This window comes from Monodon monoceros, unplaced genomic scaffold (assembly GCF_005190385.1).
Source record: "Monodon monoceros isolate NGI ecotype Baffin Bay Population unplaced genomic scaffold, NGI_Narwhal_1 Super_Scaffold_16, whole genome shotgun sequence".
NCBI lineage: Eukaryota > Metazoa > Chordata > Mammalia > Artiodactyla > Monodontidae > Monodon > Monodon monoceros.
The window spans coordinates 66,141,998-66,153,078 of NW_021703772.1; positions in this window are offsets into that span (position 1 = coordinate 66,141,998).

Here is an 11,081-nt window from a genome sequence, read left to right on the forward strand (position 1 = left end):
CCTGCGGCCTGGTGCTAAAAGCTGGGCTCCTTCGAGTGGCAAACTGAAGTCTCACCCGAGGGGTGGACGCACGGCCCAGGACCTTCTCAACTGGGACTCCAGATTGCTGTTCAAGGGACTTCCCAGCGCTGCTTGGACCTGGATGTAGGTGCTTCCCCAATTCGGTGATGTATATACCTCTTCCTTTACTATTCTTTCCTTAATTAGTATACTGTTATTTGTTAATTCAATAAACTCTCTCTAAATTCTTGTTTAACTGAGTGTAGAGAGGTTATTTTGCGAGGGAATCCTACAAACCTTGAAACTGAAAGTAAGGCTTTCGGCAAAACATCCATGAATTCAACACTTGGCCAGCTTCTCAGTTTGGGATTCCTCTTTCCCTACACCTAAGTGCCCTTTCTATTGCCAAATTCAATTAAGAACTACTTTATTTTATTATTTATTTATTTATTTATTTTGCGGTACACGGGCCTCTCACTGCTGTGGCCTCCCGTTGCGGAGCAACAGGCTCCGGACGCGCAGGCTCAGCGGCCATGGCTCACGGGCCCAGCCACTCCGCGGCATGTGGGATCTTCCCGGACCGGGGCACGAATCCGTGTCCCCTGCATCGGCAGGCGGACTCTCAAACACTGCGCCACCAGGGAAGCCCTGAACTACTTTATTTTAAAACTCTAATAAACATCTTGTAATCTTGGATACCTGTTATTCTTAATTATCATATACTATTTATTTCATATTTGTGTTAGATGTAAGAAGTCTCTGGACACATTTAAAGAAAGAGTAGTAGAAAAGTATAAATGTTTCCATTTCTCCTCAAAAAGATACTGATCAACTACACTAGATTTTCTATGGTTATAAGTAAATACAATTATTTTATTTAATATATTTCTGGAAAAAGTGTTGGAAACCAGAAGGCTGCAGGGTGAAGATAAGTAAGACACTGGATAAAAATGTACATTTTAATGCCTCTGGAAGAACTACTGAAGCTAAACTTTGGGTATTTGTTAGAATCTGGTTTATATCCCTCTCTTTTGACTGCCTAAAAATTTCATAGCTTTCCCAGGTAACCCATTGAGTTCTTACTATCCCATTTATATTCATCTAATGTTTAATCCTTTTTTCTTCATACATTCTGTCCCTATTTCCCAATGTTTTGCTCTGCATTATAGGGAAATGACCACAGGAAAAATGCCTTAAGAGCATCATCAATGTCCTAGTTCTGAAGAGCAAGTTGTCTGATTTGGAGAAGAATCATTTTAGGGTTGCCAGATTTAGCAAATTAAAATATTTAGCAAATTAAAACAGGACACCCAGTTAAATTTGAATTTTAGATAAAAAATAAATAGCATTTGAGATATCATTTTACTTATTATTTGTTGCTTATCTGAAATTTAAATTTAACTGGGCAGCCTGCATCTCTTCTAACAACCCTAACTGGTGCTCTTGGTGAGAAAGTAGAATGACTATAAAATCAACAAAACATCTACATAAAAAAATGCCACCTACCAACTGGAAATACCATACATGAATATTCCTGTCCTTTACCAATCAGACAAAACCCAGTACATAAAATATGTAAGGCTATTAGGGCGAATCAAGAGTTTATCAAACAATTGAGAAAAAGGTGAGGGGGTGGGAGACGGTTAATTGGCTTAGGGCAGGCATGGCCTATCACTGACACAGGAAAAAATGAATTTAAAAGGAAGTAATTCTGGCATGGCAAGAATTTCCTTATATGGTAATGAGGAGGTCTTTTTGGTAAGATGCTGTTTCTTCCCTGGCCTGATAAAAGAAAGGGTGGTGAGCTGTGAGTTCCTGGTTCATTTGACCTGGCAGGTCCTTAATTCCAATGGAGGCTGCTTAAACCGGGAGCTTTACATAGTCCTCTCTCAGGAACAAGGCGGGTGTCTAGAGCCCCTCTGTTCACTTTTACCTGGGAGTCTGCGTATATCCTTTGCATTGCTTGCTTGCTAGTTTTGTAGTTGATCAAAATGAGAGCAACCTTTAACTGCAAAGGTCATTAACAAACACCCTTCTGCCTTGGTGATATGGCATACATCAAAGGAGCATGTTAACTGCATTATAACCTGACATGAAGGACGTTTCTTCATGATTTGTCAAAGAACAAAATCATCTATTTTACATCTTCATCAAATTCTTCCAGCAAGCACAAAAAGCTAAGAAACCATGACTGTTCTCTCCCAACGACTTTGATAAGCTCAGGCTGTTCGCCTTGAACAGGAAACACCAGTGTCAGGATTAAGTTGCATAGAAAAAGAAGCTTATTCTTCTTTACTTTCATGCAGAATGGAAAACAATTTTGATGTTTCTTCTGGTTGCTTCACCAAATTCAAATGATGAGATGAGAAGTACTGCAAACAAATTGATGAAAATACTGGTGTGTGGCTCATCTGTGATAGCAGGTGGGAGAAGTTGAGTTGGCAAAAGCAAGATTATTCACAATGTCACACTTCATCAACCAGATTGTCTACAGGGCTAGAGAGAGGATGAAGAGGACAGTTGCTCAATTGATGGTGTGTAGGTTTTATTCCAATACTCAACAAAAGAGAGCTTGGCTAAAAAAAATCATACTGTGTTATTTTTATTTTCTGGTGGGATATCATTAGTTATCCAGATGTGTTCCTAACTATCAGGATACAATTTTTTAGACGAGTTAATTTATATTCAATCCTTTTCCTCCTCAAATTTTTTACACCATGAATTTGAGTAATCTTTGTTCTGCCCTAACACTCACACTGCTACTGCCCTTACACTGTTATGTTAATCAAACACTGACTATTGGTTAAAGTTTCTGCTAAATAAGATAATCATTATCTTAAGAAGTTGGCATCAGATTTCAATGCCTTGAACACTTATCACACCACAGGTCTCAGAATGCTTATGCATTTCTCTTAAAAAAAAAAAAAGGGGATAACTTCTTTCACAATACTAGGGCTATTTCTGCCTTAACCCAGTTGGCAAGAAATTAACCTATCTGCCGCCAAGAAGATAGGGATTTGGCAATTAATTCACAAGATAAAATCCTGCAAGGTGTTTCCATGGGGCACCACCAATGTGAAAAATGCTACTGGTGGCTTGCCAATTCAAGAAGTACAAGTTAGCCAAATACACTTCTCTTGTCTAGGTGCCTGCTTAAGCCAAAAATGCTGGGAGCACTCTTGTCTAATGAATATTTTTGTTGGAGAAATGATTGTAGGGTTCCCCAATTATGTATGAATTCCTTGTGCCAGAGTTGCCCATGACCTTGAGTTAGAGGTCTGAGTTACTTTATGTGCTTTGGATTTCGACAGTTTTGCAGCTTGATGATTTGCAGTTTGAGAATTTGATTAAAGAAATGAGTGCTTATCCCTGAAAACAGTGCACAAATGCACGTCATTTACCCATGGATTCTCCATCAAAGGTAGGTGCCTCTAACTGTCCATACCTCTTCCCTCACCGTGTGCAAACTGCAATGGCTAAATTGATTTATGCCCTGCTGACAAAGGGATGGAAGGCTACTCCACTTACTAATGGTAAAGGGGTTCTTTATGAATGTCTGGCTGGGGAGACCCCAAGAAGCTTTCCATATTACCTGTCATTGGGATTAGGATCCATATAAGATACCCAGAACTTGGTTTTTAATGCCTCTTAACCCTAAACATTGTTCATTCCTTGTTATTTGTCAACATGATATAGCAGAATACATGTGAACTGAAAGCCAAAAGTCCTTCCCCAATGTTAACTTTCAGGACGTGTTTTCAGTTAGCAAGAGCACAGAGACCCAACCAAGAACATGATAAGGCTTTTAAAACTGTTGAAAATTGATCAAGTGTCTGTTGTCAGCCTATTTTTCCTACCCCAATGACAAAAGTACCAACGAAAAATTTATTTGATGTGCTTGCTATTACGACTAAAGAGGAGTATTTAGCCTAGTTTCCTGGAAGATTGGCAAGACTTACCACATTAAGGGGAAAAAAAGACCACACAGACATGGAAGAATTTAGAATTACTATTGCAGCACTGGAAGATAACGTATTTTTTTCTCCTTAGCACTTAAGAAGTTTCTCTTCAGTCTTTTAGAAAGTTTCTGACTAAATAATAAAGTAGTCAGTGTAGCTCAAAAGGTATGTAAGAAATATGACATCCTTTTCCTTCAGAAGAATCATTAGAATAGTCTGAAGTGAAAGGATATTTAAAAACACTTCCCTCAAAAGTACTCTAAAGTGGACATCAGAAAAAAATATGGTCAAGCTTTAGGACTATATCCATCTAAGCACTGGGATCCTGCCAAAGATACTGTGCAAAAAAATAAAGAAGATTTAAAAAATTAGAGTAAGTAGAAGAAAGTACTTTGGATGTTCTTTAAAATGATTACTACCTTAGGCAAGATATAGATTTCTACTATCTAAGGCAGAGAACAATAGTTATTCAACCTTCAGCTGACATCAGATTAAGCAGCAATTAGTAAAAATAATTTAGAGAGTAAGATTAAATACTTGGATTTTCAAGTCTCAGTGAAGGTTCTACTGGCATAAATTAAAACTGCTTCACAATAGAAATAAATCACACCACGCTCATACAATCTTTTAAAACTTGGAAACCCACTATTTAGAAAAGTTTCATCATTCAAACAAGTTTCACAAAAGCAGAGTCATGATATTCCTCCCCAATCAATTTATCCGACACTTGCTACCAATGTATAGTTATCACTTCTAGGTATGCTACTATTATAATAATTTTTAAGTAAAAAAATGTAGATATATTTTCTAAATTTCTTCTGAAAAACCTTGTGGCTAAATCAATTGATGTAATATTTCTAGACATCATTCTGATACACAGGAAGTTTAAAATAGCAGCAAGTCCATGAATAGAGATCGTTTCATGATTCAAACAAATTAGCACTTTTAAGTCATGAGGTAGAACTGGACTCATGCTCCACAACAGCACTGGCTCAGCAAACATTTCTTGGGCGCCTAACATGAGCCAGGCTCCCTCTGTAATTGAAAGGTCCATAGTCTATGGATAAGATAGGAACTGCGGTGAATAGAATGAACAACTAATGCCTTAATTGTACAAAGTCAACATGGAAAAGAAAAAATAGTAGGCAAAGGCCCAAAGATGAAACATTTTAAAGCAACAAATGATATAAAACAAGAGAGCTCAGAAAATCACGTATTACTACATCCTATGTGAGGATTTTGTGGTTATTATGCTTCTGGTTGGTAAGATTTAAGCTATCTATGAAGCCACATGTAGTTTGAATTTGGTGACTGCCTTCTCTACTTGTCCCATCTGATTATGAGATATCAGCTGCTTAGTACCTCCTAGGTATGACCTCCAATAAACTCTCAGTGGGTTTCTATTTTTGGAAAACACGTCTATTCCTCATCCATTGAAGTCTAAGATGTTTTATCAAGGTTATCTGTAACTATAGGCTTAAGCTGAACTTGTCTTATCAGCACCAGGGAATCAACCCCTGTGGGATGAAAAATAGTAATATTAGTTATCACTTAAAATGATCTTATTTTGTGCCAGGCATGCATCATGCCATTTCATTTTCATAAAAACCCTTTGATATAGAGACAGTTATCCCCACTTTGCAGATGAAGATGAGGCTTAGAGTTTTCAAGTACCCTGTCCAAGGCCACATGGATTGTAAGTTGCAGACCATGTCTTAGAAGTGACACCAGGGTTGGGACATGAAGGTAAGCTCCAAACCACTGTCCTATTCAGTCTTTGCACACTCCATGATACAGCTTGAACTCACACACTCAATAAACTACAAAATAAAAGCACTTACTTATCAAGAAAACAATATACAATACTTTCCTGGTTTTTCAATTGTTCATGAATTGCCCTAAGTTTACAACGTTTTATTGTATTAAACAAAGTTACCCAGGTTTGTTAAAGTAGTTCTCAGGCCTTTTTAAATATTAATGGGCAAAAAAAGACCAGAATATGGAACTTTTCCCCAATAGTTTGGACTATTCTAATTCTTACAGAATGAGAAGCAATATTCCTTCAGCTTTTCAAAGGTCTTCAAAGTGTAAGAGACCACCTATTAGCTGTTATGGTATTAGCCACCTCGTGTATCTTTACACATGCATTATACTAGTGAATTTTAAAAGAAATGGGGATTGATGGCTCTGTTGTCTTACTTTTCTTGTATGTGATTGGGGAGAATGTTAGGTGTGCACACGTGTACGTGCATGCATGCACACGCACGCGCACACACACACACACACACGACTAAATGCATTTCTAAATGAATATGTGGATTCGTAAGCTTGCATGGAAATAAGAGATTGCCTGAGTAACAACTCTTCCTAACTAGCATGGTGATGGTGCATCACAAAGCCCCAGGATTTAAGAATGAAATAGACACAATTCCTGGAATTGGCAAGAATAGGTATATGACACCAATGTTTAGTCAAACACCACCAAAACAATTGGTCTGCGTGTTTTCTTTGGTATACCTGTTAGAGATTCCTCATTTCCTTATTAGACAAAGTAATTTCAAATTTCTGTTGGTGGTTTACTATGACAGATTCTCATTGTAGCAACAAGAACCAATTTCTCGTTTATCTAGAGCTCAAACATGATTTTCAATATCCTGAACATAAGAAAACTAAAACAAATTCTATTTTCTATGTTTCTATGCTCAGTATACTACATATATGTACGTGTCAGAAGTTCAGTACATAGGAGAAGTATAGAGGGATGTTATCTCTCTCTCTCTGCCCACTGAAGTCTAAATGATTTAGAAGTTAATGTAAACTAAAGTGCACAAACTTGATTTTCGAATTACTCTCAGATAAGGAATAATTGTTAACTATTAAAATAAATATTAACATGAGAAATGGAAGAGTAAATTTATAAAAAGCATATAAAGTATATAAAAAACATATAAAACTATATGCAAAAAGCATATAATAGCAACACCATTTAGTGTTGGTGTACAGTTGGGGAACAGTGTTATCATTTGCAATAAGTCAATGTAACGATGGAAATAATGATTCTTATGCATGAAGAAAAGCCTAAATGGATTTCCACTTTGCTCAATAAGGCAGAATGGCATGCACTGTATTTTTCTTCCATGAAAGCAATTAACACATTTAAAAAAACTGGCCATTTAAGTCATAAACTTTACCTATTTGGAAAATTGGTTAATTTAGTACAGATTATTTTCCAACTGTCCTAGACAAAGTATTACTATAATGTTGCCATGTGTCTAATACTATGGAATAAAAATAAGACCTTTAAAATCATTTTGCAATTTTATCATCCTTATACTCTTCAATAAAACTGATACAATTCTATTTAAATTTTAGAATAGGCGATAAAAATGCAATCATATGTTTTGTTTCCTAAGAAATGCCAGGTTAAAATGAAGAAATGTGATTGTTTTGAATACTCAATTATTTTGAATATTTTCCTGCTATATGTTATAAGTTATTTTCTTCTTTTTTCTATTTCATAGGCACCAGAAGTTCAGGAGGACACATATAGTGATAATACAACCTAAAACCTACACATGCGATTTTGAGATGACAACAGTTATTTGTAGATTTTAGACTATGTTCCATACTGCTAGACTGAGTACGACATGTTTGCCCTAACATCTTTTCCAAGCTTACAATATGGTCTCTAGTTTCAAGTGATGACAAAGACAGACTGGTAATCAGAAAGCAGGAAATTAATTTTTGAAAAATCCTTAAAGATTCCTTTGAAGTCTGATGTAACATCACCTCTTCAAGTACACTAACTGCACTTCCTTCAATGATTTGTTTTTACATTATTCTATTTACTCTTTAACTTTCTAAATTTAATTTGAATTGCACTTACACAAATGCATTTTTCTATATACACCCAACTATCCAGACCATGAACTTACTAGGTACATGCTGCTGAGATTTGAATGGAAGCAGTATGGCTCGAGCAAATGCAAAAAAGACTTCAAAGTTCTGAGTGAATTTGCATAGAGACATAAATTCTCCAGGATATTCAAAGCCATAAATTTGCTGCAGGACATATATAGCTCTCTCGTGGCTCACGGAAGCACAACAATTCTCTTTATTTCACATTTGTCTATTACCACGTTTTCTCCAAGAATCTTCACAGGCTCTCCTTCTTTGCCCGCACTGTTTTTATTTCTATATTCAGAATGTGCTAACGGGTAGCGGTTGCATTTACAAAGTTAATAGTATTGGACAAGCTAAATGAATTTTAAACCCAGTTGTCTCCTCCTCCCTGTGCCCTGCCTAGAACACACGCAGAGGTTGGGAGGTATAAACTATGGGCACTACCTGAGTTAAAAATGAAATAAAGAGTTTTTGCTTTTCAGAATTGTTGGATTAAATATGGTTGACCATAAGAAAGATTTTATTTGGCTGTTTGAAATACATGTATGTATGTATACATACAAAATATATATAATTTATAGTATGCATAACAATATATACATATATAAATATATGTAAACATAGGTATTTCATAACCTATGTGTATATATATATATTTATATATAATTTATATATATATGTTTATATAAATATAAATTATATACATATGTATAAAACAAAAGTAAACAAATACGTTGTTTGGACCAGAGGACAGAGGACAGCATTTTCCATTCAACATAAAAAGGAAATAATTGATTTAAAATATACCCCCTTAAGCTTCAGTCATTACTGAAAGTTTCAAAAGAGAATTTAGAAGAAAATGGCAGTTTATTTGTTTTTTAAAAACTCATACCAAAATATGAATTTCTTTTCCTAAATTAATCTCGGGATCCTGGATAAATGTCACAATGTCCCCATAGAGTGATAAAGGGTGAGAATCTGGCCCTGGATGACTACTATGAAGTGATTTCATAAATATTTCAAGTAATTGTCTTTCACTGTTTTAAATCACTGTTTTAAATGGCCATCCTCCTGTTTTGGTCTGCCTTCCATGCTCCCCCTCACCCCCCATTTAAAAATAAAAGATATTGTTGCCAAACTGCCAAGCCTTAATCATTATAATAAAATAAACACCCCCTTTTCAATGCAAAAGAAAGTTTATCTAAACATGTACTAGCTCTTTGTACGTAAGCTGCATAAAATTCACTCCAAAATATCTTATGCAAATATGAAAGCATAAAGCAGTTATTTCATGGCTAAACATTATTTTGCCTCTTCATCTTTCCAATTTATTTTCATACACGTACAACCTATAATGTAGACAGATGCACACTTGATGCAAATTAAAATAACATTTTTCCCATCAGCATTGTAACTGCTGAATTGATATATTTTAAAATTTTAATGATATAGACAAACAGTCTGATCACGATGCTCTAAGTTTATTTAAAAATATGCTTTGGAAATAAAAAAGCAATATGAACAATAAAAGTGAGTACACATTTGTTTGGTTCAGGTCAGACTTTTCTATGATGTGATCACACATTTTACAAAAGTGTGAAATTTCGTGCATGGAAAAAGAAGACTTTTGTCCTGCCTGTGACATTTATGAGGATCACTTCACAATCCAGATTTAACTGAAAGGAAAAGTCATAGGAAGTTGAACATGTTGAGTTCAAAATAGCATTGTCTAAAAAGTTCCAAAGAAAATTAATAACAATTATGAAAATTAAAGTATTTAAAGGATGGGACCCCCAAATAAATTATTTCTTTGATAAGATGTTTAACGATGAAATATAGAAAGAAGAATCTCAAAACTGAAACCCTCTCTTAAAATGAAATGAAAATATAACTTATTAAAACTGTCCTTATGATATCATGTGGGGTATGAACAAAAGAACTCCATTATTTAGTTCCAGATACCTCATTTAAAATACATTTCTTAAAAATGTGAAAATCCTCAAAAAGTTGAAAGTCTTGATATTCAGCTAGATGTTTCAACCCAGACACCTCTCTGCAATCAAAAACTTTCCTCAAAATGGAATTATTTAGAAGCCCCAAACCAATTTTTTCTCTCATGACATTATTCCATTGGAACAAAACACCTACGTTTCAAATTGAGACAGCATTAAGAAGATTTAATAAACTAGTTAAGGGAAGCTGAAAATCGAGAACACCCTGCCAATTTCCACAATGAGTTAAAATAGCCAATCCTCATCAGTGTCTTTTATAGAAATAAAATCAGGCGCATCATGAAATCTGTCACCATACCTGCGTTTACTTTAAACGACTACGGCACACACGCTGTTAAGATCTTCACTCTGAGAAATAAAGCACACTTCATGTAACTGCTGCAAAACACTGCTGCAGAGGAGCCCAGTGCATTTTTTTGGGGGGCAACCGATCCAGCCTTTCCACCAGCCCTGTGACCTCTGAACTCCCTTCTGCCCCCCTCCTCTCGCTTCTGCAGTCAAAGCCTCGGAGCTGCTCTCATTTGCATAAGGCTCAGGCAGCCCTCCAGCAGCTGAAACGGAATGCTGGGTAAGGAATTGTGGAACTGCGGTTCTGCCAGAATACCTGAATCGCCCGAGAGCTGGAATACGCGATGGGGAGTGGGCACCAACTGCGCCGGGCTGTCCGCATCACACCCTCCCGCCTCCCCACCCCACCCCCGCGTCTATTAATGGATAAGTGTTTTTTAACTCTTTGTTTTGGAGTGCTGCTTTCCCCCCTCCCCACCAAAAAGAAGCTGTCAGCAGCGACAGTGGTAACCAAGGAAACTCAAATAGTCAAATACTTCATTTAAATACATGTGGAAGGCCAATTTAAAATTTTCATTAACTTCTCTTGTTTTTGAAACATAGCTATTTTCTTTTCCCTTCGAATACATAGTACACGCATAATCAGGGACATAGGGTATTTCTTTTTGTTGTGGTTTAAACAGCATCTTACAGGCATACAATTATTTGAGTCACTATACAAATACATGAAGTCACCGGTAATTCTATAAAATGTTAAATGTACTCTAGTGCCTTAGAGAAGATCATCCTAAACGGTGTCCAAGAAATTAATTGTAAAGAATTTAGGTCCCACGATGCCTTTAAAACAATACAGCAGTAAAAATGCAGAGCAAAGTTAAACTATGTGTTTTAATGTAAAGATTCATGCAGCAGTAATGCT